This window comes from Mytilus edulis, chromosome 7, assembly GCF_963676685.1.
Source record: "Mytilus edulis chromosome 7, xbMytEdul2.2, whole genome shotgun sequence".
NCBI classification, from domain to species: domain Eukaryota; kingdom Metazoa; phylum Mollusca; class Bivalvia; order Mytilida; family Mytilidae; genus Mytilus; species Mytilus edulis.
The window spans coordinates 77,457,242-77,484,123 of record NC_092350.1 but is presented as its reverse complement, the minus strand read 5'-3'; the positions used below and the strand labels follow the sequence as shown (position 1 = coordinate 77,484,123).

Genomic DNA, 26,882 nt, shown 5'->3' with positions numbered 1-26,882 from the left:
GACAAATTATCTGTTTACAAAACTTTGAATTTTGAAATACAAAGGTTTTTCCACCTCAGGAATAGATTTATTTACCTTAGCTGTATTTAGAAAAACTCTTAAGAATTTGTTTACCTAAATGCTCTTCACCTTCGTACTTTATTTGTCTTTTTTCATTATCTTTTCTGATTCGAGTGTCACTGATGAGACCTTTGTAGACGAAACGCGCGTCTAATGCATATACAAAATTTCAATCCTGGTATCTATGATGAGTTTATGTCGTGGTATAGAAACTCATAAGGATTCGATTTGAAATGTCATCGGAACCCAAGCCATTCGATGGGTTTATCATTAGAGCAATTTTCCACTCCTTATCTTATTCCTATGGATATATTTCACCAAATGAGACTAAGCACGGAAATGGAAGTTTCACGATCAACACACAACGGGTGGTTTTGAGCATCTTCGTTTTTAAATGCGTGCACGTTTCTCAGTCTTAAGTATTTCGATGATATCTTTTTCTTTTTATGTGTTCTTTGTTTTTGTCAGTTCGTCTGCGACGTACGAAGTTGAATTTCACTTTGTATGTCCCGCCTTTCTTGTATACGTTATTCTGTTTTCCCTTGACTTTCGTAAACTGAATGACCTGAACTTTTCAGATGTCACACACCTATATATGTATATAGTATTAACGACATAAATGTACGAACTATCATTTAATTTTTAGTATAGTAAATTAAAACGAGCATGCTTAAAAGTATATTTGCCAATTAGTTTACAACATAAACTGTAGCTTCAAGGGATTATACGAGTGTATATAAGCAATACCGTTTATTTATGTTATAAGATATTTTGTGTTTTTTCTTTCTTTCAATGAAAGGTTTGGATAAGAAAATATTGAAACCATCTAACAATGACTCGGCAAAACATTAAAATAACTGTAGTCCAATCAGACTTTAGTTTGGTAACAACGCGGAAATACTTTTGTATGTATCAGGCATTTACATAATATATCTGTTATAGATTAACACGTTATTTATGTATTTTCGAATATAAAAGCAATAAATCATCGTTCTTAAAATGTTTGACTTTCTTCATTTTTGTCAACATTATTTTGCACCCATATTTTCAGAATGCAATTTCTGAATATTCTTCGTATTTACTTATATTACTGTAGATTGTTTAGTGTGTTAGAATATAATAAATATTTATTAAAAAGAATTATATAAACATCAAATTTATTTAATTATTAGAATCTTAAAGTGTTTAATGAAACTATATGCGATTTGATTGTTACTGTTTAACTCCACCTATTGCTTATTAGTATAAAAAATTCTAACCCAACTTCACAAATAGTCAGAAATGTTACTAAACTGCTTTAAGTGAGTATCATTAAATGACGATATTGGTGTTAGTAGTGCAAGAGAGCATGAGTATCAAAGCATACCTACAATAGATTGAGATAGAAATCCATTATCTTAACTTCTCTATTAAAACTGAAGATTTATTTACAGGCATTAATTGCAAAGTCATATGAGAGACTATCAATTGAGAAATAGTAAAAACTACCATCTGAGGTTTCTGGAAATTTATTTGTCTCAACAAACAACTGAACAACCTCTCTCTAAAAATCCTAAAGTAAAACTAGAAAATACTTTCTTTTTTTTTTTTTTTAACTTTTAATGTTTTCAGAAAATAAAGAAGGTTGATAATCAAATAATATTCGCGTGTTTTTGTAGTCTTCGGTTTGTTGTATTTCAAATATTGATATAACCCAATATAAAGTGGTCGGTTTTGAAGTGAATTGGTTTCGAAATGGTGATATAGTTATAATGCAGTAAATACATTTCTCATTTTTTTTTGAAATTTTATACTAGGTATTCAATTTTACTGTGAATATGAAACATAGGGTTGACTTAAAATTGCCAATGATATCTTGTATTAAAAAAACAAGATGTTAACATTTAAGTAAAATATTTGAAGACTTAAAAACAGATTGCGATCTGATACAAATTATCGTTATTTGTAAATTGTTTATTTTAGACTTTTTATAATTTCGGTATACGTTTAAGTATGTTATAAATCAAATATGTGGATTTTTTTTAGTCAAATCGGTGAGCCTGGATTTTACAGCTAATTCCCCTTTAATACATGTTAGAGCTTTCAGATTTATGTATTATCTCCTTTGTCTTTCGGGTAGTGTTTTTGTGGCTATCAGTACCGATCTGATGTCTTTTTACTCTTTAACTGATTTTCAAAGTTTATTCGTATATGATGTGTTGAAATAGTTGTTATAGGTTAGGTGAGGATAAAAACTTACAAACATATTTAACCCCGCCCCATTATGTTTATGCCTGTCCAAAGATTGTAACGTAGTGATTTCCGTTGGTTGCCTTCTGCTATAACTGTTTTTCGTTTGTAGGTTTAACATACATCTGTCACTTGGTTTTATGATTTTTTAGTTATTTCACATTCTTCCAAACTAGAGATTTGTACAGTTTTGAAAATCGTTGATTGCAATTTTTTCCGTAATGTGACCTGTTTATCATTCCTTTGTAATGGGAAGGATGAACACTCGCAAACCGTTTTAACCAAGCCTTATTGCGTATATGTACCTGTCCAAAGACTGAAACCTAGTGGTTTTCGTTGGTTGCTTTCTGCTATAATTGTTTATCATTTGTTGTTTTAGCATTGTTTAAGCATTGATCAGGTCGATGGTTTTATTGTTTTTCAATTGTTTCATATTTTGTCGAGCTTCTATTTTAGCTAACCATTCGTATGGGTGTTGCTATCATTGATTGCAAACATTTCCCGTACAGTGACCTGCAAACGTCCAATTATCTTTTGTGGACAGTTGTCTCATAGGTAATCCTATTACATCTCCTAATATTTATATCAGTCTCATTTATTTGTACTGCCTTATGAAACAAAAAGAATACGTTGTAAAATATCTATCATGTACGTGCTCCTTGGTGTTGATGGTCAATCTTCGATAGTCTATGTTATAATTCCTTTTTTTTCACTGAAGCGATTAAGAGCTTTACACACGGTAATATCCCATTCCTGTCTTTTCCTTTAAAAGATCGTATGTGACTTTCTAGAGGTCTTTTGTGATGTTGTCTAATTGACGTGTACCCGTTTTTCTTTTTATTAATGAATTAGCTTGAAACATGTTAAAACTAAGCTTCATATTAAAACTGTTCAATGTGAAAAAAATATATAATAAAAATATGAGTAGTACTGTATTGTCATTTAAAACTGGCATACTTATACAATAAACTAATTTATTAAACAGACATTTTTAATTGATGATGAATGAATAAACGACGGGTAATTGATTTTAGACATCTGTTCTAATGACTTTTTTTAAACAGCACCAAGTAATTTTCACACATATGATAGTAGGATTTCCAAAATTAAAGTATTCAAAACTTTGTTCTTCTTTTAGATTATTTAACGTTAAATAAAATTTGAGACATGTTTCTGTTTAATGAACTGCATTAAAGTGGAGTGACACATATTTTCTTTAGGTGACCGATCAAGAGAACAAATTATATTCTATTTTAACAAACATGTGATATGCCGCAGATGTCTTACTCGTGTCATTCAATCATCCCACTTGATTTTACATTGCAAATTGTCAATCGTATAAACTCGGCCTATTCCTGAGATCACCTCAGTCACCGATAAATTGACGATTGTAAAATTGTAAATAATTAAATTCATTGATAATCAAATCCCTTTCCTGGGTTGGATTTTAAACGAATGGGTCTTTGATAACTTCCTGTTAGCAGATATCTAGAAATATTTCATGTTATTCTGAGTAAGCGTAAGGATGAAATGTTTACGCAATTCAATAAAAAGAAAGAATTCTGCGGGTTTTTAAAGATAATTGCCGAAAGTAAAGATAGTAACTAATCATAAGTGAAATACTAGTTATTTTTTCCTGGGAAAATTCAGCTCATCTAATTATATGCGGACAAATAATAAAAAAAATTGCCTTTATAATTAATTTTTGCAATATCAATCTAGTTTTTCTAACAATTTTAATAAATCTAATAAGCAATAATAATTATATCTTCACCATGAGACGAAACCGAAGTCAATGTATGTGTCATTTTGGTCTACTGTGGAGAGTTGTCTTATTGGCAATCATACCACATCTTCTTTTGCCATATTCAAGACCGATTCCTAAAACCAGGATAGATGAGTGGGGTGAAATTCTTCTCTGCAAGTCACTTAATCAGTTTATTCAATTATGTTGTCCTTAATCTGAAAGTGTCATATCGACGATCACTTAACTCACCAATTTACACATTCTTTTTAAATATAAAAGATTAACCAAATCTAATGAATACAGTACTACAAATTGTACCGTATACTGTTTAAAATGTTGCTACGACTTTAAAAATTAAGTACATTTACAATTATGATTTTTTTTCTGGAAGGGACTGTGCTGCCTATAGTCTACTTTTTATTTGTCTTATATAATATTCTACATATACTCTTTTTCTTTGGCGTTGTAAAAATTATGTGGATCGGTGATTATAGTCCAGCTGATTCGTGCATTTTTTCAAAAGAATTGTGGGTTTGATGATAAAAGCATGAAACTTTGCACAATGGTAGATCTATATATGGTTGTCAATTTAAGCTATGGACCCACCCTGAAAAATCCAATATGGCGGCCATTTTCAAGATGGCTGCCAATCAGTCAAAATATCAGTTACCAGTTTTAAATTACAGCAAATAATATTCAAATCTAATATTTTTAAAGCATAACAAATGTGATTCAACGTTTAAAGTAAGTCGTGGCGGTATTTAAAACTTTAAAAATAAAATTAAATGACGGACATTTCAAAATGGCCGCCAAAAATGTAAAAAAATAATTTATCTAAAATTAACTAAAACATGGCTCTGTTGATATTAATTTCATTCTTCGAATTGCTATTTGCAGTTGATACTACGTTCTAAGGATTGTGTTTCCATAATACATGGCTTGCACGATATTTTAATCAAATATCCTTTAAATGGGAACATTCGAACGTTTTCATGACGCCTTTATGATTTGTTTGACTGTGTACCATCTAAATCATAAATTATGATTTTAAATAAAGGCGAAGTGGTATGATTGCTTATGAGACAAATCTCAACAAGAGACCAAATGTCACAAAAAATAACAGTTATAAGTCACCAGACGGCCTTCAACTATGAGTAAAGCCCATACCACATGTTCTACCTCTCCTTGTCCAATTCATAGAACATGTATTTTTTTCCAAAAGAAAATTTGTCAATGCTGTGTGATTTGATCCTTATTATTTCATATCTGTGTTGTCTACAAATAAGTTTTTAAAGCAGTAGTATCCATTATACAGAAATGGCAAACCTGATTTCATTTCAAACTTTCACGTTTGGTGAAATATAAGATAACAGAATTAAAAAGATGTTGGTATATCTTACATATACCAACATATTTCTAATTTGATTATACTGGATATGACTCATCAAACTATTTAACCAATAACACCTGCTGACCCTCCTTGAACACCTTAGATCATCTCCTAGTTTTATGAGAGGGTTCATGTTGCTCATGGTGTCTTCCTCGTCTTCTTTAACATTTAAACAATAATATATATATTTTCACAGCAGTTTTAAAAATGTGTGCCTGCAAGTATAACCCATTTAGTCTTTGCACAACTCTTCACCACATTTGAAAAAGAAATGTACATAAAATCATAATCCTCCCACATTTTTATCTACCGCTAGAGTATCTTTCAACCATATTTTATGAGCTCATGCAAAATGCTGATACCTTTGTGATAAGTATTCAATAGGGTATATATCCATTTCTGTAAAAGACTTCCTATGTATGTGCTGTATTTGTGCGGTATTATTAATAACATTCAACACGATAGCCCGGTCTTCTTATTTTAAAAGTGTTTAATTATATTCATTGCTTGATCTACATATACCATTTTCAAATCACGTTTACAACACTAGAACTGTATAGTTAATGGTATATCACATACTATAGCACACATGTACTATGATAAATGGGATAAAAATGCTAAGAACCACATAATAAGCAGCATAATAACACCTTTATACATTAGAAGGGACCTTATTTTAATCTTCTAACATACAAATATCTACTTCAATCATTAATGTTACAAATCAGTAGAGGTTACGTGGACTCAATTTATCTTAATTAATTCTTTCTTTGACTGTAACATAGTTTAACACTGTCTCGTTCCTCAGTGAAAATCATTTTAGGATCTTTGTATCAGAATGAGAAGAAAACATGCTATAACTTCATGGATATATCTTGTTCATGATGCATGAGAGCCTGTGAAAAGAATCTGCTGTTCACGAAAAATTATGTTCAATAACATCTCTCTTACCAATCAAGTAAGCTTCTCAATAATGCCATTACTATAAATATATATATCTAAAGAAAAATGTTCACCATGTTCCACTGTTCCAATTTGACATCAGCACTAACAAAGGAAGATTGATCACAATTAATAATTGATACATGTCAAGGAAAACAATTTACACATTACTGGATTGTACTTAGAGAATGTCGATTTGTAGTGACAGAATTGACCTCTTACTGAAACATTGTTCAATGCGGATGGCCATTTGTCTTGTAGGCTTTAATGCGTGGAATGATGTTAAGACATACTTAATATTTTCAATGTCATCTGCTTCAACCGATCTTTGTTATCATTTTGTTGACTTGTGTATATATACCATGTACAGAGAGAGTTGCACAATTGACTATTTTACCAAATTAGTATACATGTTTTTTTCTGGCCAGACAATTGACAGAGTGCTATCCATATAAAAACAGTTTTACTAGATATAAGTATGAAACGCATAGTTATATTTGGTTAGTGCTAGGATAATTCTAAGTCTTTACTAATATTTCTTGTTAATATGTCATAGCAATAGTACAATCAGTTGTGCTGGCACCTTATATATTGGTCAAAGTATCAGAGAATATAAGAGAAATACAAACATTTCGAACCATTTGGTTAAGACGAATTATTCAAGTTCGATAGAAAAAAATGCTGAAATAAGGCAATGTTTGTCCTACGTGTGTGAAACAATTTCCTAGCTGTAGTTGTTGGCAACTATGTCCATGGCTGGTGTTGTAAAAACACCAGAATTCGAGACAGGTTACACATATTAAATATTGAATAGATGGAATCTTCTAGTTCAGTAACTTTAGATAAATGAATAATTGGATCAAACTAATACATAAACGACATCATGACTACATCATGTCTTTGTGAACTATCTGTATGTGCAGCTTATTCATGTATCGTAGTCATACAAATATGTTGTAGTTGCCCTGTTTAATTGCATCAACAAAATAATATTTGACTAGATCAAGTAACTGCATTGCTAATGGCATGCTCTGAGGTCATGCCAAGCATCATATAACTTCAATTATGTTAAGATTATTACTATGTCCTCTTCCACCTAATCAAAAAGGAGATGTTTGAGTCGAGAAGTTTTCATTCTAGTTTAGATATTTGAAAAACGCCAGTATCTACACGTCATTCCTGTTGTAGCTACATTTCTGGAAGTAGGGTATCACAGTTACGATTTTCTATATTTTCTCCGCAAATCTTTTAATGTTCAATGAGAGAGTCAATGTTGCTTTGCTTAAGTATAACATGTATAAAAATGTGGCATGTAGCAAAGGACACTTAGTGTTACTGATGGTACGCCATTTTGAAATTTAAACTTTGTACATAGACATTATTGTACCAATGATCCAGGACTACTCACATCCCAAATTTCAACATGTATAAGTGATATTTGCTGATTTTGATTTTTTATGGCGGCAATCTTGAAAAAAAAACCGCCATATTGAAATTGCAAGATGTATCCATAGTCTATACTTTTTGAAACACCTCTCACTACTGTCACGCCAAAATTGGACATGAAACTGACCTTATATAAGTTATATATGCAGATTTTGATATTTTATGGCGGCCATCTTGTAAAAAGCCGCCATATTGAAATTGCAAGATGTATTCATAGTCTATACTTTTTGAAACACCTCTCACTACTGTCACGCCAAAATTGGACATGAAACTGACCTTATATAAGTTATATATGCAGATTTTGATATTTTATGGTGGCCATCTTGAAAAAAGCCGCCATATTGAAATTACAAGGTGGGTCCATAGCTAATACGTTATGAAATACCTAGAACTACTACCATGCCAAATTTGGTGCTTTTATCATCAAACCCACAATTTTTTCACCAATCAGCCGGACTATTATAATATAATTGTCTTAAAGTATATGGTGTCACACTTGGGTTTTCAGATTGTTATATAACAAGCAAATGACAGCCACAAGGAAACGATTATGTCTTCTCGCGACATAAGATGTCCATCAATTTGTAAACCAATACGTCATTGTTGTCAATATAAAGCCATATTTCAGTTATCATATTGTCCTCAAGATATCTTATATATGAACCTGAGTATAAATATAAAACCTGAGAATGGAAATTGGGAATGTGTCAAAGAGACAACAACCCGATTTATATATATATATCTGTGACTGTATATTACATTAATTTGTAGGATCCTTTACTATAGATAATTTAGCTGATCTGTAACAATAACATCTTCATGCCTTATATATCATGTACTGTAGTATCATTTACAGATCTAACATTGTTGGGTTGATGTTTAGACGAGTTGTATATACATTATGTACACAGCCATGTATCACCATCATTGATGGCGATCCGATGGATACGTCTGTTGTAGAGTTGTCACTGACTCAGACGTATATATATATATATATATATATATATATAACTAAACATCAACCCAACAATGTTAGATCTGTAAAGTTGCTTTCGCAAATTTTTGGTTCTTCCCTCGCCGGGATTCGAACCCATGCTACTGTGATATCGTGACACCAAATCGCCTGCACTGCAGCCGTCCTGCTAGACCACACAACCACCTGGGCTCTCAAAAAAAGAGCTTTCGCTGGCCGTGTGTTACCTTTCCTCGTCAGTTTTAATCTAGCGGCGTACTACAGTACATGATATATAAGGCATGAAGATGTTATTGTTACAGATCAGCTAAATTATCTATAGTAAAGGATCCTACAAATTAAATATATATATCTATATTAAGTTCTACGTTTTGTCTCAGATTTTATTATTTGACTGCAAAAAGAAAAAGAAAAAAATATCTTGCTTTTCTTTTCTAATACCCGTAACGTTGTTATGTACGTGACTTCATAGAAAAATACTTTTAAAATACAATAGACAACTTTATTATAAATTATAATACTATATTGCACGATTTATTCGGCAAACTAAATTCTCATAAATGACAATCAGCACTGCTGTCATTAGGGAATTGTTATTAAGTACTTACAAAACAAAAATTATTTCTAGTTTATCCTGCACAATGACGATCACTAAGACGCTTGATGAACGTTGATAGTGCAAGGGTACAGGCGACTCCCTCTATCTGGTAAATGACGTCACAAAGACGCGCCTTATTGACGAGTTTCTTCCGGTGACGGATGAACTCGAAAGTGGTCTATTAACCTGTTAAAGACAAAAATGATATAGAACATTCAGTATAATAAATCAAATAACACGTAGCTGAGAGGTTGAAAGAGCAGAACAAGCATTGTCAGTCTGAGTATCGAAATAAAAATGGTTAAGATGTGATCTTATATTTAAACAGCTATATTTGATGGTTGCTGGTAATCATACTTTTTTGCAAATAGCTATCTTACAAATTTGACAAATTCTTTATCAGGTTTTTGAATTGTTTTTTTCGTCTGTCCCGCTTCATGTTAAAGTTTTTGACCAAGATGGCTTTTAATGAAGTTAAAGTCCAATCAAATTAAAACTTAATACAAATCTTCCATATGGTACGATCCTTCTAATTTTAATGCCAAATTTAGAGTTTTGACCCCAATATAGAAAAACGGTGCATGTGGGGCATCTGTATACTATTGACACATTCTTGTTTGTTATATAGCGAAAATTATCACATACATTGCATCTTAACTCAAGATATGATAGTTACATCTTTCAAATAAGATATCCGAAATAAGGCTTCATAGGACACATCAATTACTCGATCACTGACACATATTGATCTAGATCATATGTCCAGGGGATGCATAACCATTTCAAATGTTGAAATCATTTGCTTGTTGACCACATTTATCTAGCTGAACACCTAGTGGTCTAAATAGTCGAACTACTGGTATCACTAGCCTGTAAACACTGATGTTGTCACATGTCAAATACGCTCAACTCCAGTCTTAAGTGAATAGGATTGTTACTTTTCATTACGTAGGACGATGGTCCCTACCGGGCACTCCGGATTCCACCACAAATGAAACTGACCACCATGCAGTAGCACAATATTGTTTAAAGTGTCATTAAGCATATATCAATCTATCAATCAATCAATCAACTGATCATCAAAATGAACACCCTAATGTCATACCATATACTTCAACAAGGTAACGCTGTATTTATGCTATAATCACGACCAACGTAAACTTTTTAACGAAAAGACGCGAGAAAGCAAACATCAATGTAGTTTTCATATTTGACAAACACTCCGATGAAACATTTGAAGGAGTATTGATAAATAGATATATACCGAAATATTTTAATGTATATTACTTCATTAGTTTATTCAGTAAAACATGACATATAATTATCTTGGTTTTTTTAATGGATTCATGTGAATTGATGCCTCATGTTAATGAAAAGAACAATAAAATATATATGCGTACGAAACGCTTTTCTGGATTACCCTTCACCAGGAAAGCCCAAATTCAGAACTTTGAGAGTCAATGATGTTTTTAAGAACCGAATCATCTGTAATTACAACTACCGGGTCGATACCTCTGATGGTGGATAGTCTCCGAGGGTACCACCTTCGCAGTAACCAATACTTCGATTTTGATATGAAAATACGGATAATGTGTTCCTTTGATTTTGCTTTTGGCTATAGTACTGTCCTGTCCTTTTGATTTATAATTCTCTTTATATTTGGATTTTCAAATATTTTGGCCTCCAGCTTCTTGTCGAAATTGGCATATGGTGCAGTAGAATTGTTAGTATTATTATACGAAGAGCTATATGAGAAAAAAACACCCCCAGATATAATGAAATATCCAGATCAATTTAAGGTCAGCTTTATCTGGAATAGTTTGGACCTAAGTTTTATAATGATTTTTCAACTTTATAAAAACGGAGGATTTGAGAAAGGTTCTGAAACAACAAATATGATACAATAAAGTATTTAACAAATATGAAAGAAAAGTAAAATTAACAATGGGAATGCATGTAAAATAAGAAAGAAAACATATCATGACTCTATCAGTTCAATTATTCGTCTCGTGTAACATCATGATCCTGTAAAATTCAACAACATACTCGAAAGTAAATTAGCATCCGATAACATTAAAATTACAAGTTTTATATGATTTGAATTTCATAGAAATGTGTCACTGTGTATGCTTTCATTTTGTCTTTACTTAAATAGCAATGAATACTGATTATATATATAACACAAAACCAACACATATGCTCACACACTAAGACACACACCACCAGATTCTGTGCAATGTCATATTAAGAATGGAAATGGGGAATGTGTCCCAGAGACAACAACCCTACTATAGAGCCGAAATTCTGTGTTTAAATTGACACTCTAAATAGTTAATTTACATGTATCATTAATTATGATTCATGGAAAACCAAATTTGAACCAAAGGTCATGTATAAAAACTTGAAACGGTATAGATGAGATTTCAATTCACTTGTGATTTATTTGACATGTCCTAATTGATCGAGTTGTTTTAATGTACAAAGCTTTTCCTCTTTATCATATGTTTGTTTTACTTTATCTTTGATGACAAACGATAAGGAATTTGTTTTTACTTTAGTGTGAGGGTCATTAGATGAAATTACATTGAATGCTTTTAAAGATGAATAAACGGGGTTTCTGGATAGAAAACATTTGTCAAGGTAATGTACCACATACTTTATATATACTATTACATACTTTGGATTTAGACAATAAACTTATCATGCACCTAAATGCTAGTGATGTGAGAAATATTCTATTGTTTCGGCATCTTGATAATTTCATTTTTTATACGACCCCAAAAACTGAAAAAATGTTGGTCGTATATTGGTATGACGTTTTTGTTGTGGTCGTCGTCGTCCGAAGACATTTGGTTTTCGTACTATAACTTTAGTATAAGAAAATAGAAATATATGAAATTGAAACAAAAGGTTAATGATCATAAAGGGAAGGTTGAGATTGATTTTGGGATTTTGGTTCAAACAGTTAACGAATTAGGGGCCAAAAAGGGCCAAAATAAGCATTTTACTTGGTTTTCGCACAATAACTTTAGTACAGGAAAACAGAAATCTATGAAATTTCAACATAAAGTTTATGACCACAAAAGGAAGGTTAAGAGTGATTTTGGGAGTTTTGGTCCTAATAGTTTAGGAATTAGGGGCCAAAAAAGGTCCCAAATAAGCATTTTTCTTGGTTTTTGCACAACAACTTTAGTATAAATAAATAGAAATCAATGAAATTTTGACACAAGGTTCATGACCACAAAAGGAAGGTTGAGATTGATTTTGGGAGTTTTGATCCCAACAGTTTATGAATAAGGGGCCAAAAGGGTCCAAAATTAAACTTAGTTTGATTTCATCAGAAAATGAAATATTGGGGTTCTTTATTATGCCAAATCTAACCGTGTATTTAGATTCTTAAGTTTTGGTCCTGTTTTCAAATTGGTCTACATAAAGGCCTAAAGGGTCCAAAATTAAACTTGAGTTTGATTTTTACAAAAAATGAATGGGCCCAGTTTTCATTTTGGTCCAAATCGAGGTCTAAAGGGTCTAAAATTGAACATTATTTGATTTGTTCAAATATTGAATTCTTGGGGTTCTATGATATGCTGAATCTAACCATGTATTTAGATTTTGGGTATTGGACCATAATAGGTAAATGTCCAATTTAAAATTTTTAAGTTTTTATACGACCGCAAAAATTGAAAAAAAATTGGTCGTATATTGGTATCACCTTGGCGTCGTCGTTTGCGTCGTCGTCGTCATTGTCCGATACTTTTAGTTTTCGCACTCTAACTTTAGTAAAAGTGAATAGAAATCTATGAAATTTTAACACAAGGTTTATGACCACAAAAGGAAGGTTGGGGTTGATTTTGGGAGTTTTGGTCCAACATTTTAGGAATTAGGGGCCAAAAGGGCCCAAATAAACATTTTCTTGGTTTTCGCACTATAACTTTAGTTTAAGTGAATATAAATCTATGAAATTTTGACACAAGGTTTATGACCACAAAAGGACGGTTGGAAATTGATTTTGGAAGTTGTGGTTCCAACAGTTTCGGAATTAGGGGCCAAAAAAGGGCCCAAATAAGCATTATTCTTGGTTTTCGCACAATAACTTTAGTATAAGTAAATAGAAATCAATGAAATTTAAACACAAGGTTTATGACCACAAAACGAAGGTTGGGATTGACTTTGGGAGTTGAGGTCTGAACAGTTTAGGAATAAGGGGCCAAAAAGGGCACCAAATAAGCATTATTCTTGGTTTTCGCACCATAACTTTAGTATAAGTAAATAGAAATCTATTAAATTTAAACACAAGGTTTATGACCATAAAAGGAAGGTTGGGTTTGATTTTGGGAGTTTTGGTCCCAACAGTTTAGGAATAAGGGGCCCAAAGGGTCCAACATTGAACTTTGTGTGATTTCATCAAAAATTGAATAATTGGGGTTCTTTGATATGCCGAATCTAACTATGTATGTAGATTCTTAATTTTTGGTCCCGTTTTCAAATTGGTCTACATTAAGGTCCAAAGGGTCCAAAATTAAACTTAGTTTGATTTTAACAAAAAATGAATCCTTGGGGTTCTTTGATATGCTGAATTTAAAAATGTACTTAGATTTTTAATTATTGGCCTAGTTTTCAAGTTGGTCCAAATGGGGGTCCAAAATTAAACTTTGTTTGATTTCATCAAAAATTGAATAAATGGGTTCTTTGATATGCCAAATCTAACTTTGTATGTAGATTCTTAAATTTTGGTCCAGTTTTCAAATTGGTCTACATTAAGGTCCAAAGGGTCCAAAATTAAACTAAGTTTGATTTTAACAAAATTAAATTATTGGGCTTATCTGATATGCTTTATCTTAACATGTATTTTGATTTTTGATTATGGGCCCAGTTTTCAAGTTGGTCCAAATCAGGATTCCATATCAAGTATTGTGCAATAGCAAGAAATTTTCAATTGCACAGTATTGCACAATAGCAAGAAATATCTAATTGCACAATATTGTGCAATAGCAATTAATTTTCAATTGGAGTTATCTTTCTTTGTATAGAATAGTAGTTGATAATATATGTTGGAAATTTGCCAGACATGACTATGATGTCATTTTCTATTTTTATTTTCCAATAACTTTATGTAAATAACTTCATTGGAAATTTGCCAATATAAAATGTTGCTGATGAAGCTTTTTTTCCTTATCTTATCTAAAATGTTTTTAGATAATGTATGTTGGACATTTGCCAGACATGACTATGATGTCATTTTCTATTTTTATTTGCCAATAACTTTATGTAAATAACTTCATTGGAAATTTGCCAATATAAAATGTTGCTGATGAAGTTTTTTTCCTTATCTTATCTAAAATATTTTTAGCTTAAAAGTTGTGTCCATACTTGTTCTCATTTCAGATTTCATAAAAAAAAAGAACATTTCTTAAATTTTTTTTTTGACAGGATTAATATTCAACAGCATAGTAAATTGCTCAAAGGCAAAACAAATTTTAAGTTCATTAGACCACATTCATTCTGTGTCAGAAACCTATGCTGTGTCAACAATTTATTATTAGATTTAAATAAGTTTGAAGAAGAAATCTTTAATTGATTTGTAAAATCTTGACAAATTTTTTGTGTAAAAAACCCATATAATGTCAAAAATTTGATCACAATCCAAATTCAGAGCTGTATCACGCTTAAATGTTTTGTCCATACCTGCCCCAACTGTTCAGGGATCGACCTCTGCGGTCGTATAAAGCTGCGCCATGCGGAGCACCTGGTTATTTATATATTGTTTTATATCACATTTTAGTTTAAATGAGATATATTCTTGGTCTGATAAAAAATTTAGATCAGAGGTACAAAAATATTCTACTGAGGGCAGGAGATCCTTGCTCAATATTGCATAGTCAACTGTGATACAGCCATTTTTAGAAAAATATGTGTGATAACCCAACGAATCTCCTAAATATCTACCATTTAAGATCATTAGTCTTGAGGATAAACACATGTTCAGTAAATTATTACCTTGTTGGTTTAAAATATCTAAATTATTTCTTTTAATAGGAGAATCTAGATCATAGTCTTGGGGTAACATATCCTGTAAAAATTGGATACTATTATTTTCATTTTCAATGTAGTCAGCTTGTTCCCCAGTTCTGGCATTAAAGTCCCCAATTAGGGCTATATCCCCACATTGTGAATAATTTGCTATCTCAGCCTCTACATTAAGTAAATCATCTGCAGTGTGTGTTGATGGGGGATGTACACCGCACAGAGATATATATGTGTTCCTGTCCCAAAAAATGTTTTATTCAGTTTAAGCCACATTCTATTTGGTGACTGAGAGCCATCCTTTAGATATTCTATTCCTGGATATATTTGTTTTTTTTATATAAACTATAATACCCCCGCTATGTCTCTTAGGGCTTTTAATTTTTTCCTAGATGTTGAGATTGGTACAAATCCATTTATTTGTGTATCTGCACTTTCCATGTTTCAAGAATTACATTTATATCGGATTTAATATTTTCAATAAAACTAGGATCCATGTATTTATCCCAAAGACCATGAATATTCCAAGACGCTACTGATAAATGCTTTTGTTGAAAAGTCATAATTACAAAAAAAGTGAAACAAGTTTTAAATTCTGGTGGGATAGTTCCAAGAGTTTTACTAAAGTATAACAGTTATCTCCCTTTGTACATAATGTGAATATATTACACACTTAATGTTATTCAAAAGTATACATACAAGTGAAAAATATTTTCATTTAAATATATATGTCAATTATATATAAATATTCTTAAAGTTTCAGAAAAAAATTCAAGCTGTAATTATTTTCAATTAAAACTTTCTAGATGTACAAGTAAATTCAAATGTATTATTTAAATTTTAGTGTAAATATTGTTCGTTTAGTGCTTAGCTTATATATATCTATGTAAACCGAACAATGTAAGTAAATTCTTATAAAATACAGCAAATGTATTTCTTTATCCTTATGAACCATAAAATATGAATAATTTGAAAGGGATCCTATTGATCCTATATACATGTAGGTGAAGGAATAACTACTATTAGCTACCAATATCATGATAATATTGTCTTTGTTTTCTTTCTGTTTCAACAAACATATAAGCATGGGTCAAAGCAAAACATATTGTACTTCCTGTACTACTAAAATAAACAATTCAAAAATAATTAAATCTCATGTTTTCTTTCTTTCTTTTTTTCTTTTTTTTTCTGTTAAGAAACAGTTAAAATATTAGAAGCCTTCAGCACCTCATCGAATCTTTCGACGTCAAGTTATCATTAATTATGAACAAAAATTTAAAAGTACCTATCAAAATTTGATATACATGATAAATACAAAACAATAAATTGTTACAATGCAAATTTAATTTTCAGCGTTATTCATGTTACTTATGATTTTGCAAAAATATCTAATTAAAATACAATTTTCTTAATAGTTGTTTCATCAGTATTTCCATGTTGTCATTTTCATGATTCACATTGTTTCTCTCATCTGATTGGTACGGGTAGTTTTGATCCATTTGAATGTGTCTATAATTTTCCTGTCTATTTTGATATTCCCTCTCATTTGGGTATCTTTGATATTCTTTCTCGTTCTGATGTCTCAAATGTTTCCTCTCATTTTGATAACTTGGATATTCCCTCCCATTTTGATATTGGTTATCATTTTAGCTTGTATTTGAGTATGACTGATGTCGGTTTTGTATTCCATATTGCTGATTATAGCCTCGGTTGTACTGGACTCTTTCTCTCCTTTGTTGATTGTTCCCGGAACTGATTCCTAATATTGGGTTCAAAATTTCCTTTAAATTTCTGACGTATGTAGGGACCCCCTTTTCCAAAGACAGATGTATTCCATCCATGAAGTCATTACGAGTCAGGTTTTTCTGTCTAATGATTGTAAATCCATATTCTTCAGTGTCATTTTCAAGGATTTTATTAAACTCTAGGTAACTAGTAAGTTAAACCATGAATTCATATCCTCCCCGGTAATAAACAAATAAGAGTTAGATGTGAGCTGTTTGTCGACGGACTAAGATGTAAGATTAGTTTTTTTTCCATTGCATTATATAAAACAAACCAAGAATACATAATACCAAATAGACATCTTTTATACAAAACTTCAACAATTATTCTTTAACAAATGTCAAGCTTTAGAAGAGGAGAGAAAGATACCAGAGGAACAGTCAAACTCATAAATCGAAAAAAACAGGACTACGTCATGGCTCTACATCTCCCGAAGTTTAGAAAAGGATGTAGTATTTTTACCAGAGCCAGAAAACTTGCAATTCATTTCGTTAATTTTAATTGGACGTTGAAAAAATATTTTAGTAAATTATGATTCCACGTTTCACCAGCCTTAACATGTTTTTGATATTTGATTTAATGATGATAGCTGTGTTGTATTTTATATTGGCTTTCGTAAAACTAGGATTGTTTTCTTTCGCCAGTATTCGTTAACCTATCTCCACTACGTATTGATTGCTATGTAAACTCAATTTGCGATAGTAAAATCTACTTTTTAAAAGCCCAAGCTGAAAATACAATACAGTTATCTCCTAATAGAACAAATAGTTGATTTTCTAGCATTTCATAACAGATTTGTCTCATATACTTCAATCTTAAATCATTCGATTCCCATGTATTTCCTGACAATAAACCATATCGCGAAGGGTTGCAGTCTTGTAATTGACTGCTCCATAGGCTTAAATGCAAAACATCTGATCTTTGAAAATAAAAAAAATAAAAAATGCTACATAAAAAAAATATTTCATGTTCATATCATGTATGTACTGATGTGAAATTGTGTTTTAAGCGAAAAAAAAAGTGGCTCATGACCGAAGAATAAAAAGTTACGTAACCCTGCAGTCAAAACATTTTTTTTCTACTTTCTGTTTGCTGTTTTTACTAGGTCGCACCACTTCAAGTTTACATTATATCCTTCCACCTTCCTGGATTGATATCCCAAAAAAGATATATATTTGTTTCAATTCAGTATAAACCTATAATCAAACAGAAACAATTGAGTCCAGTTAAAAATTCAGAAAACAATGGACTATTTTGTTTCCCTCCATCTTTTGACATGCACCGGAAACTGGAGTTGTAATACAAGACTGGTGCCTAAATTCGACAGAATGTTTTATTAATCTTATTCTATACATATGTTCGCATTTGTTGATCCTATACCTATGGTAGCATAATAGCGGTAAAACGAATGGTTGTGGTATCCTGATTCTGTCGTTAAACCAATCCATAAAGAAATATAACTTTGAATTGTAATGGAAATTAGAGTATATTCAACAGAACGGTTAATAGGAGAAATAAATTTCTAAAAGAAAGACCGGACAATTATATTCATTTTTCATAAAATGATTTATATGTCATTTTATATGAAAGCCATTCTATTTTCGACAAGATTTACCTTTATACCCCTTTGCATGTACGTCTTAGCCTATTTCTTCAAAAGGAACCAAACAAACAAAGCGGCTGTAAAATCTCCAGAAATGGAGCGATGGAGTATCATTAATACGGTATGAAAGTATGCTTGTTTTATGTGATTCTAAATTAGTTGTAGCTTAAATATAGAAAAAAACGTCTTCCTGGTTTAAAAAAGGGTACCACTGTGCGAAGTAAATAGCGTATTTCAACCCCTGAGAAAAGAATCATTTATTTGGAAAAAAGTTTGAGGTATGCATATTCTTTTAAATCTTGAAAAGCCCTGAACTTTACATGACAGAGACGGTGTACAGCCAGTCGATCACGTATGTGTTTTCATGAGCTGGTGGTTTAAATAGTTCTATTGATCCAAATTATGCATACTAAAAGATTCACTTATGACCGGAAATAATAACAGATAATGTTCCACAATGAAAAGAAAAAAATACGTCATTGCTCATTGTTCCAGCGACAATATTTTAATCGTTTCGATATGAATCCATGTTTATAAGCTCGTCAAAATCTTATTTATATCATGGTAAAGTCAACTAATACAGAAATCGATGTCACTATAAGTTTGATCAGTCTCACACTCGAGACAAAATAGATCATCGACAGTTCCAAGGCGGGTAAACATTATTATTAACCTTATGAAAGGTAGGAATTTAATTACTTTCTATCAATTCGTCTTCATTTTTTTTTACCTTTGTATTTACACTTTTTTATAAATGATTTTAATCACCCTTTTTCAATAATGTTACTATTCCTGTAAATTTACGTTGGCAGCCTAATGATTTAAACTCAGTTTTAAAATTATGTTTGATATGTGGGCAGGTTGATAAACTATATATTTTTACCTAGTGTGCACTTTTTTGATAATGAATATATAATATTTTGCCCTTTCTTTTTCGTCTTTTTGTATGATTGACAATTATGATTGTCTTTGAACTGGTTTTAAGTAACTGCATGGACTCCTATATAGGTATATTTCATGTACGCGAGTTCCTTTTAAGCTCCTTACCAATCTGTTTAGTAAATAGATATAAGAAGATGTGATATGAGTGTCAATGTTTGAGTGCAAAAGCCTTTGTCCAGCTGATGTTTTAGAGTTGGTTCGTATTTCAAGATATGGCCATTTGTATTTTGCTAATTTTGTTATAGATGTCGTGTACAAGTTGCAATTTTGTACAGGTTATAACATTTACAAAACTTTTGTACATGTTATAATTTGTACAATGCAAAAATACAAGTTATAACATGTACAAAAGTACCTCAGACATGTTACAACATGTACAAAATATTGCTTAAAAGTGGTTTTAACTTGTTCAAAAATTTAAAATAAAAAATATGTTTCTATTATTACATCAACCTTAATAATATTTTCATAATTTTTTGTTATTGTCCATTTATGTTCGTTTGATACCTTTTTGATACAGTTAATGACCAGTTAAATAGTTTTGATTAATTACTTAATACTTTTATAAGGCTTTTGAAATTAGTTAATAAACCGGCATTATGCGGTATTCTGTGACCTGGTATTCATACAGGAAAAGACTTAGAAGCTATGTTTGAAGCCAGTTCTGTATTCAATAATACAGATAGTGAAGATCCCTTTTTACCGAGACAGTCTGAGGACTTTATACCGACACTGAAACTGACAAAACAATGTTAAAGACTGATCTTATTACTGGCACAAATACTGAAACTGATGTTGAATTGAATGGTCATGATTTAGCTGACAAGAATGAACAAACCATTGGGTTAGAAACAGAAACAGTGGTACTTGAATTAATTTAAGTGATGTTAACATGGCTAATGAAGCAAGTTTGAGCTTGACCACTGTGTATCATCGCCACCGGGAATTGGGTACTGAAACGAATTGCTTCTGAAACGATTTAAAGATATATAAATCTTTACTTTTTTAAACCAACAAATAGCAAATTACTACAAAATTTTGTGTTATACTCCAAAACGGTGCACTTAATACCAGAAAATTTCGAGGTCAATCATCCTCCGTCCCACCGTGCTACTGTTCACATATTTACAGTACAGCAACTTGTTTTCCATCTGTATGTCAACTTGATAGTTTTGTTATATGTTGATGACGTCCTTTTCAAGACTTATAACATTATTTCTTAGAAAGGACCGCATTTACATATATAATAAAACTAACAAGTTTAAATATTTCAATTATAAATCAAATATAAATATAACTCGCCTAACAGCATTATAGATCATGGTACACGTATCATACACATTGTTATGAAGGTTTCAATCATACCCCCTTGTATTCTCCTATATGATAGTGTAGGTAAGCCGAGTTTTTAAAGTCTCTCTGAGTCTTTGAGACCTGGTAGGTGTTTTGTTACCCGTCTTTTGACTCTTTTTATTTTATCAATATCGTTTTTCTTGTATGGAGACCATATACTGAACTAGCATAGTCAAAATGAGTTCTGACCATGGTTTTATACAATGGTATGACTGTCTCAGTACCCAAGTTCACTTTTCGCTCTTAAACCTTTGCTATTGTAAGATTTAGTAGACTGTGATTGTAGAGTGGTCAGTGTTATTTGATTTCTGACATATTTTCATGTATTTACATTTTATTTTTCAGGGTGAAAATTCAGTAGCCATTTGTCAGTTTTTTTTCTTTTGCTTTTGATTATTGTTCTTTATATATAATAAATTTCAACCTTGATTGTATATTCTGCTTTATTATAATTTTCGAATTTTGTACAGGTTAAAACCACTTTTAAGCAATTTTTTGTACATGTTATAACATGTACGAGGTACTTTTGTACATGTTATAACTTGTATGTTAGCATTGTACAGGTTATAACATGTACAATATTTTTGTACATGTTAAAACCTGTACAAAATTGCAACTTGTACACGACATATATATTTCAATCATTGCTCGTTGTTTTTATCGTTTGAATTGATATAAATGTGGAAACTTGTCATTTAATATAGCTAACAATACGGTATAGATTCTGAACAGTTTAACGGCCGTATAGCGACATATAGCTTACTATACTGTATAGATTCTGAACAGTTTGACGGCCGTATAGTGACATATAGCTTACTATACTGTATAGATTCTGAACAGTTTGACGGCCGTATAGTGACATATAGCTTACTTTACTGTATAGATTCTGAACAGTTTGACGGCCGTATAGTGACATATAGCTTACTATACTGTATAGATTCTGAACAGTTTGACGGCCGTATAGTGACATATAGCTTACTATACTATATAGATTCTGAACAGTTTGACGGCCGCACAGTGACATATGACTGGTAAATCTACATTATTTTGTATCTCCCGCCTCTTTCTTGAACATACTTATTTTTGCTGATCGTTTTTGTTAACTGGACCTTCGTTATCATTAATAAGACTTGTTTTCTCAATAGAATAGTATACACCTGTTCTTATGGTTTGTTTGTTCATTCAGTTTAATGTTTCCTGATGTCGTGTGCGTTTTAGATACTTTTTATTTCTTCAATTTTGATATGACGTCTACTTTTTTTCTCTATAGTAAAATTATAAACTGATTATTCTTTGACAAAATCCCATTAATATACGAAGTCGTTAATCACAATCACCAAACTCAGAATTAATTTTTGAGTTAATTTGATAATGGGTTTAAAGTTAACTTATTTCACATGTTAACTGTTTTTTAAAGTGAAATTTCATGTTGATTTCAATTTAGAAAAATAATATTATGAAGCAAAATAAGCCTTTGATCCCAGGGGCATATTTTTATTATCTATTGTCATAAATTGATTTAATAATGCCACAAGATAGGCTGTCCCTGTGTATACACATATTTACGTGTAGTTGGAACATTTATTTATATAATAACCTATTTTTGTCGTCGTTCAATTAATTATTCTTCTTGGTCTGACATTTTTTTTAACAATAATTTGTATAAAAGTTCCGAATTTGACTTGAATAAAATGTTAAACAAACAAAATAAGACCAATTTGAACTGACGTGACAGAACACACAATAATCTATTGAACTGACGTGACAGAACACACAATAATCTATTGAACTGAAGTGACAGAACACACAATAATCTATTGAATTGACGTGACAGAACACACAATAATCTATTGAACTGACGTGACAGAACACACAATAATCTATTGAACTGACGTGACAGAACACACAATAATCTATTGAACTGACGTGACAAAACACACAATAATCTATTGAACTGACGTGACAGAACACACAATAATCTATTGAATTGACGTGACAGAACACACAATAATCTATTGAACTGACGTGACAGAACACACAATAATCTATTGAACTGACGTGACAGAACACACAATAATCTATTGAACTGACGTGACAGAACACACAATAATCTATAGTAATTATCAAGAATAAAGAGCTCAACGCTGAGAAATCCCTGTGATTATGGTCACAAAGTATTTTAAGTAAAACAGACTATAAATTAATGTCAAGCCATTGTTTAAAAAATGTGCTACGTTTCGCTAACGACAGATGAAGGATTGGAAGATAAGAATTAACTCCTCATAGAGACCATTATTCAAATTTGGTACTCCAAGCGTGCGTTTCGTCAACAACAGATCCATCAGTATCGCTCGAATCAAAAGGTTGAAAAGGCCAGATAAAGTATAAATTTTAAGACCATCAAGGAATCAAAATTCTGAGAGGTTTCCCAAAATGTAGCTATGGTAACTTTTTCTTGTGTAAGAAAATCCTTGGTATTTCAAAAATTTTTAAGTTCTATAAATATTAATTTTATAGTTATGACCATATCAATGATAATTCATGTCAACTCTGAAGAGCTGACTTCTTGGCTGCTGACCACATTAGGAAACCCCCCTCCCGGCCGAGGCATCAGCCCAGTGGTTGTTAATAAACTCATGATAGACAACGGACACTCCCTCAGTTTAGTACTGTATAACTGAAAAGTGCTATAACTATAATAAATATGATTTATATAACCAAGTGAATTGATTCGTTACACTTAAAAGAATGATCAACTCCGTTTTCTTAAAAAATACGATTTCAAAACAATAAGAAACCATAATTTCGCTTCAACTCATTAGGAAGTAAAGTTTATGAAGAGCATACAAATTCTAGTGACATACATCTTCCGTATTGTGTTGTAAGGAAGAAAAAAGAAGTCTTTTTAATCGGAAAATATTTAAATCGCATTTGCTCTGGTCTCTCTGATTACCCATCTGCCTGAAAACATTTTTAACAAAGTGTTTAACTTGAAGTGATATTGAAAATGAAAATCCTACGTTTAATCAAAACAGTGTCAATATATAATTATATAGATCAGGCTAAATTCAAGTTAATAGTCTATTAGTCTTGATATCTGAAACTAAGTATCGTCTATATCTGCGTTTATGTAAAATGAGTCAATAATGTTAAGTTTACACTTATAATCAAACAATCTATAAATCAGTATGGTAAAATCATAGAAAGCTCTACGTTATATTTCCAGTACTTTCTCACTGAGGTCTGCTGCCATTGGATATTGAACTTAAAGTACTGAATTAATGGATTAAACTGAATGTTTCTTTAATAATTGTGCAAGATATAAAAGTCTATACTACGTATAGATCTGTTTAACTCACTTACGATTCATAGTTTCCTTTATGGACGCTTCTCCTTTAATTTTAATTCAAATTCTATTGTATTGCTGTCACTCGTAATGATCCGTTAGATGATTAGGTTACTGAACACATTTAAAAAAGTTTCTGTATTTCTATCGCATATTTTGTTTCGACGGTTTTTGTTCTAATGTCTGTTTATACCTTAGCGTCAGATATTTTAAATACTAGTACTCAAATAAGTATTTAACTTTCATAGTGGTTCAAAGCTTGAATAGTAACTACCTCTTGAGTTCAGAATTTATTTACAGCTATAATGATTTTTCCATGCTGTTTTTTCTAGCGTTACCAATGCGTTCATTCTTTTTCTAACGTGAATACAGTGTCACGACGGTCTTAAATATTAAAGACATTATTTGATGTTTCTAGTATACAGTATATCATTATACGACCGCAAAAATTGAAAATTTTTTGGTCGTATATTGGTATCACGTTGGCGTCGTCGTCGTCGTCGTCGTCGTCGTCGTCGTCCGAATACTTTTAGTTTTCGCAATCTTACTTAAGTAAAAATAAATAGAAATCTATGAAATTTTAACACAAGGTTTATGACCACCAAAGGAAAGTTTGGATTGATTTTGAAAATTTTGGTCCAAACATTTTAGGAATTAGGGGCCAAAAAGGGCCCAAATAAGCATTATTCTTGGTTTTCGCACAATAACTTTAGTATAAGTAAATAGAAATCAATGAAATTTTGACGCAAGGTGTATGACCACAAAGGGAAGGTTGGGATTGACTTTGGGAGTTGAGGTCTGAACAGTTTAGGAATAAGGGACAAAAAAGGGCACCAAATAAGCATTATTCTTGGTTTTCGCACCATAACTTTAGTATAAGTAAATAGAAATCTATGAAATTTAAACACAAGGTTCATGACCACTAAAGGAAGGTCGGGTTTGATTTTGGGAGTTTTTGTCCCAACAATTTAGGAAAAAGGAGCCCAAAGGGTCCAAAATTGAACTTTGTTTGATTTCATCAAAAATTGAATAATTGGGGTTCTTTGATATGCCGAATCTTACTGTTTATGTAGAATCTTAATTTATGGTTCCGTTTTCAAATTGGTGTACATTAAGGTCCAAAGGGTCCAAAATTAAACTTAGTTTGATTTTAACAAAAATTAAATCCTTGGGGTTCTTTGATATGCTGAATCTAAAAATGTACTTAGATTTTTGATTATTGGCCCAGTTTTCAAGTTGGTCCAAATCGGGGTCCAAAATTAAACTTTGTTTGATTTCATCAAAAATTGAATAATTGGGGTTTTTTGATATGCCAAATCTAACTGTGTATGTAGATTCTTAATTTTTGGTCCCGTTTTTAAATTGGTCTATATTAAAGTCCAAAGGGTCCAAAATTAAACTAAGTTTGATTTTAACAAAGATTGAATTCTTGAGCTATTTTGATATGCTGAATCTAAACATGTACTTAGATTTTTGATTATGGGCCCATTTTTCAAGTGGGTTCAAATCAGGATCCAAAATTATTATATTAAGTATTGTGCAATAGCAAGAAATTTTCAATTGCACAGTATTCAGCAATAGCAAGAAATCTTCAATTGCACAGTATTGTGCAATAGCAAGAAATTTTCAATTGCTCAGTATTGCGCAATAGAAAGAAATCTTCAATTGCACTGTATTGTGCAATAGAAAATATTTTCAATTGCACAGTATTGCGTAATAGCAAGAAATATCTAATTGCACAATATTGTGCAATAGCAAGAAATTTTCAATTGATTGGAGCTATCTTTCTTTGTCCAGAATAGTAGTTGAATCAACTTAAATCATTGTTTTATACAATATACAATGTATATTCACTTTTACTACCAACTGATAAATTAAAACAATCTTTACTATTCAGTGATAACAAGCACCTTTTGTTACATTTTAATATTTAATGATGTATTTAAATGAGTAGTTATTGTTGCAAACTCCCTTAGAAATTTGAATTGAGATCAGTTTTGGATAAAGGGAAAGGGTGATGTGAAAAAAAGGGGGGGGGGGTTAAATTTTTCTCATTTCAGATTTCATAAATAAAAAGAAAATTTCTTCAAATTTTTTTTTGAGAGGATTAATATTCAACAGCATAGTGAATTGCTCAAAGGCAAAAAAAATATTTTAAGTTCATTAGACCACATTCACTCTGTGTCTGCACTTGCTATCGCCTCGGACCTTGACCTCACTACTCGTGCAGAAAAAACTATCCGGCAACGGTTGTTACCGGCCTGTTTCTTTGTTACCTGTGTATTATATCTAATACATATCCTAAATAGTTATAACAGCCATATAAGGGTCTACAAAATAGTCATGTTTACAAACAATTTGACATTAATACGGATTCTTGGAGTAATTGGTATAGTTGAATCAACCTTAGTATTCTATTAGTTCGTTCACTTCTTTCAGTTCAC

At 31.4% G+C, this 26,882-nt stretch overlaps 1 protein-coding gene across 11 annotated transcripts in view; it reads left to right on the top strand.

Moving 5' to 3' along the window:
• Window positions 1–26,882, top strand: part of LOC139482270 (soluble guanylate cyclase 88E-like) — a 240,323-nt gene that overhangs the window by 90,345 nt on the left and 123,096 nt on the right. For 2 of the 11 annotated variants that reach the window (XM_071266054.1, XM_071266055.1), the window contains exon 2: window positions 11,944–12,025. The exons of the other annotated variants lie outside the window; for them this stretch is intronic. The gene's annotated coding sequence lies outside the window, so the exon portion shown is untranslated. The remainder of the gene's footprint in view (window positions 1–11,943; window positions 12,026–26,882) is intronic. 11 annotated transcript variants of the gene reach the window in all.